General features: G+C 32.0%; 1 long non-coding RNA gene across 1 annotated transcript; it reads left to right on the top strand.

Annotated features, from left to right (window-relative positions):
* The first annotated feature begins 535 nt into the window (after window positions 1-535).
* Window positions 536-5157, top strand: LOC136855380 (uncharacterized). The gene is made up of 3 exons (XR_010858005.1): window positions 536-2159; window positions 2535-2641; window positions 3939-5157. It is a non-coding gene; the product is annotated as an uncharacterized lncRNA (long non-coding RNA).
* Window positions 5158-5546: the final 389 nt, after the last annotated feature.

The following is a 5546-nucleotide window of genomic DNA, read 5'->3' as shown; positions in this document are numbered from 1 at the left end:
GTGCAGGTTAGATAGAGTGAACAGACTATGATACTTTGTGAAATTAAAGGTATTCCCATTTTATGACTGGTTAAAAATCTGATGTAGCTGTAGCTCATATATGCTGCTTTCGGTAATGTGTACAAAGTAGATTCAGAGATTTAATTAGAATTGTTTTCTTGTGTGTGAAATAGCCAGTTATTTGTTTGTTAAAGGAAGGGAGAGAGAGAGAGAGAGAGAGAGAGAGAGAGAGAGAGAGAGAGAGAGAGAGAGAGAGAGAGAGAGAGAGAGAGAGAATTTTCTTGCATAATGAATAAGCCTACTTTTATCATGAGGTTAGAAGATGAAAATGATAGTTTATTAAATATATATATATATATATATATATATATATATATATATATATATATATATATATATATATATATATATATATATATATACTCATAAGAGCAATTTTTTTGTAATTGTAGACATAATATCACCTATAATTATCTGTATAGAATTTTTTTACTGTAGGTTTATTTATTTTTCTTTTATAGAATAGTTTCCCCACCTCAAGTTCTTTCTATACATCCATGAAGACAGATCGATACAACTCAAGGTCTTTTGATATATGTAGGCAATTTTTAAATTAGCCCAATTAAACAGTAAAAAGTTATAGCTATATTACTGACGCCTCGGTGCATAACAATGATTTTTTGCTCCCTTTCAAAATTCTCAAATTAGGCGTAAAGTTTGTTAATCCGGTAAACCCAATATTTTAACAAAACTAGGATATGTCACTCAGTAAAAAAAACTTTATTGCTGACAGCTGTTGCAAACTTCTGAATTAAGTTGTCAAATGTGGTTCTAGGTACCACTATGTTAAGTATTTTATTACGTACGTTGCTTTTTGTTGCAAATTGCACTCACGAAATCAGTAAGCCTGGTTACTTCCAGCATTCAGAAATTTAGAATCGTGAATTAAACTCGTCATTTTAGGATATTGCAGGTATACTAAAATCCCGATATGAATACGGTTAGTTAAATAAAAAATAGCAAAATTAAGCTAATTAAAGAATGTGCAAGGTTATTGTCCATTACGTAAACTTCGAAATATTTGTCTGTTTCATGCCTATTGCTAGTGTATCAAATCCTCGGTTTAATATGTTTAGTTAAAAAAATAGCAAAATTGCTAAGTTAAGCTAATGTTAGAATGTGTAAGATGTTTTCCATTATGTAAACTTCGACATAAATGTGTGTTTAATGCCTATTGCTAGTATATTAAAACGTCTATATTGACAAGTTTAGTTGAAAAAACAGCAAATGTGCAAAGTTTAGCTAATTATAGAACGCCCAAGATATATTTTTTATTGCATAAACCTCGAAATAAATGATAGCTGAATGTCTGTTGCTAGTATATTAAAACCTTGATATTAATACGTTCAGTTGAAACAAAACCTCGATATTATTACATTTAGTAAAGATGATAACAAAACTGCCCAGTTCAGCTAATCATAGAATGAGCAAGATATTTTTCAGTATATAATCTTCGTAATAAATGTCTGTTTAATGCCTATCAGTATAAAGCAATTGCGACAGTTTTAATGAAGAAACAAGTAAAAGTTTGAAGAATCTGGATTCTAGCGTTGAAGTTGTTTACATATAAAGACTTGGTTGTATCAAACTGACTTTATAGATGTTTCGAAACGACTTTAGTTCTTGGTGGAGAAGCGACCTGACTCGACTTCGACATCAAGAAGGGATGATTAATGTCGATGGAGAATGGGATTCGACATTGGGATTCGGCCTTGAGATTCGACCTTCTGATTAGAGCTTGAGATTCGACCTTGGCAGTCGCTTATGATTCGACCTTGGCAGTCGCTTATGATTCGACCTTGGAATTCGACCTTGTGATTCGACCCTGAGATTTGACCTTGAGATTCTACCACGGGATTCAACCTTGACTGTCGACCTTGAGATTCGACCCTGGGATTCCCAAGCGATTCTACCTTTAGATTCGACCATGCGATTGTACCTTGAGATTCGACCTCGGGATTCAACCTTGGGATTCGATCTTAGGATTCGACCTTGGCATTCGACCTTGAGACTCAACCTTGCAATTCGACTTTGGGATTCGACCTTCGGATTCGACCTCTCCTCTAGGGACGGAAATCAACCAATGAATATACAAATCGGTGAGTTTATGAATGATGAAAGTTAATATTTCTTTCTGGTTTTGAAAATCTTGGTAAAAGGTCATTTTCATGACATCATATCTATAACTAAAGGTTGATGTGTAAAAATATTTCTAGTAATAATTCCAGTAAACGAATAATTTTTGCCATGAACACTGACGTTACAGAAAGATCTTATTTATACTTCGTATTTGCAAGTGAGTTGATAAAGGTTATACAGTACTTTAGTATATTTAACTTTCTACATAGACTTGCATCATTATATGTCAAGATTTTTATCCTTCAAAAACTACTCTAGGCCTAAGCCCTCGGTTAAGGATTAGGGTTAGATTCAGTTAATACCATGATGATGATAATAATTTTCTTATATGTTAGGCCTCTGGGCTGTATGGACCATAGCCTCGTTAAATCCAGGGAAATCAGGCAGAAAATTGAATGTTTTCCACGACAGTCCCCTCAAGTGACCTGTTTACTCCTGAATGGTAAGGAAATATATGTATTACTTATGTTTCACCTGATTAAAGCTAAAAAGGCTTATGTATAATATATCAGAAAATACAGACAAAAAGCTAATATAGTTTCATTTTTTGTTTGCTGATAGTATACAGTAAAATGGTAAGACAGTGAACTGATGATAGCCTAGGTTAAGTGACCTGTTTACTCCTGAATGGTAAGGAAATGTATATATTACTTACGTTTCACCTAATTCAACCTATGCAAATATATCAGAATATACAGACAATAGAAGCTAATATAGCTTTATTTTTGTTTACTGATAGTAGAAAATAAACTGGAAGACAGTGTATTGATGATAGCTCAGGTATTGTTGCATTGTTCATGACTGGGATTGAACCCTGATCAGTTTTTAGCGAGATTTGCATCGTGGATCGAACTTTTCTAACATTAACAGTTAATGTTGTTGGGATTGAAAGGAATAACAGAGAGATGTCCTTGATAAAACACTACAGATTTGTACAGTGACCAAAATCCCAACTGTGCCTCTTTTGTAGCAGGCTTGTTTATAGGTGCTTGAGGTCTGGCTGTATATAACTACGTCGGATTTCAATTCCTTGTATCAAATTTGTATGCAAGAAGCCTCAGTTTTCCTTGAAACAATTAACTTGTTTCTTCTACTTCAGGTGATCTACAGTCTGAGATTCTTGGTGGAAATAAACTACAAATTTTGTAGAACATACTCCAAAGAAGCCTTGTAGCTCTGTAACAAAGGTAAGTGTTTAATGAACAGGGAATGATTTGGTATTTGAGAAGTGTACTGAGAAAATAGGTTGATGGTGAGAGCAGTAAACGTATTTTTTTTAAAATGATTGCATGGGTGGGTCATTGTTGGTGCTAATAAATTTTACCAGTTTATTTTAAACTGTTTGAATGGTCTTATATACAAGTTGTAGTCAGGTCTAAGCAATAATAACAACTATAATAAACACTCACATAAAAATTTATTTTTTCCAAAATAAAATTGACACCAAGAGCTGTCCTACTATTGGCAGTAAAAATTTGAATAAATCAAAAGTTTTAATTATCTCAACATTTACTGCAGCTGTGACTAAATAAAAGTAGTGTTATGTCCTTCATAAAAAAAACTATAGACGTTCAACGCAGCCAAAAATACCAGTTCTATCTGAGACCCTCTTAGAATATGACCCAGGTACAGAATGCCTTGAGCTCAGTCTAGCTCATAATGCTCCACTTTTAATATTTTGTGAGCAAAGATACCTTAAAATCTACTTGATGTAATTAACTTGCTTCTCTTTCTTTCAGAAATTCTGCTATTGCCAGTTGGAATATCAAACAGCTGTAGGAAATGACAAGATTCAAGATTATACCAAGACAAACATTATACAAGATTCTACCACGACACACATTATACAAGATTCTACCACGACAAACATTCTTCGGTGCCATTTTTTTAAACTAATACATGATTTGTCATTGTATTTGTTACTAATGATAGTGAACTATCAGTTACATATCAGCTATTAGATAGTTAAATATGGTTCAGAATATATAATTTTTGCTTGAATTTCTTATCAGCTTGATATCAGCTAGCAAGTATCTTAGAATGTTTCAAGGTGCGCTGATTTTACTTAAATTTCCCACCAGTTTAATGTGTGATAAGAATTTCAGTATATTTCGGAACAGTCATTATTTTGTTATCTTGTCACTTTAACATCAGCCATCAGGTGGACCAGAACATGTTAGGTTACATATTTTATTTAAACCTCCAGGCGTTCTTTATGCCTTAGTGTGCATAGCTTGTTCAAAGTATCCTACCAGTTTAATCTTTAAACACCAAAGGGGTGCAGTAATGTATTTATTTTCAAAAAATACTTAGTAAATATCATCAGTTGTCAGGCTCCAGGATACGTATTAACCGTAATCGTCTAATATCAGGTAGTCCAGTAGGCTTCAGCATGAATCATCATTACCATAATATCAGGTATCAAGTGGTCTTATCTTTTTCAATACATTTACTAGTTAATCTTAATAGTTTAGATTCCTGATACACTTACTGTTTCAGGAAACACACTGACCTAAAATTATTAGTTGTAGCTTTCCATATCAGGTTATCCATCATTCACTGTAAAATGAGTCAGTAAACCAGCAAATACAATTTCACCTATGTTTATGCTAAACTCATTGGAGGTAATTCTGGCCATTGCAATAGTTTTCGTGACGTTCATGCTAGCCATTAGTTTGAGTTCATTAGTCAGGAACATTTGGCTTTCCTGATGTTTTAGAGACTTCTTTGTTGTACCTAGAGATGGTCAAGAGAAGTTGAACCCGGGAGGTATGACCCACGTAGGACAGGTAGCATTTTTTGGCAAATATGAATGATGCCCTATTATTTTTCTTTGTGGGTCTTACATGTACTATAAAGTTAGCTTCCATTATGGTACTCGCTCAAAACTTCGAAAAACATTCCTCGTAGCCTTTAACAGCAGGCTGTTGCTTTGATTAAGTTATTACAAAGTTCAGAGGGAATATTACGTAAGCATTGGTATTTTGCTACAGTTATGTAGAGGGTTTGATATATATATATATATATATACATATATATATATATATATATATATATATACATATACATATATATATATCTATATATATATATTTATATAGAAACTTGAGTTATGTATATATATATATATATATATAGGATTAGTATATGTATATATATATATATATATATATATATATATATATATATATATATATATATATATATATATATATATATATATATACTATATATATATATATATATATATATATATATATATATATATATATATATATATATATATATATATATATATATATATATATATATACATATATATATGTATCTGTGTGTGTGTGTGTGTG

The sequence above is a fragment of the Macrobrachium rosenbergii genome, chromosome 31, assembly GCF_040412425.1.
Source record: "Macrobrachium rosenbergii isolate ZJJX-2024 chromosome 31, ASM4041242v1, whole genome shotgun sequence".
Taxonomy (NCBI): Eukaryota; Metazoa; Arthropoda; class Malacostraca; order Decapoda; family Palaemonidae; genus Macrobrachium; species Macrobrachium rosenbergii.
The sequence above is the reverse complement of the archived record's forward strand: the minus strand, read 5'-3'. Positions and strand labels throughout refer to the sequence as shown.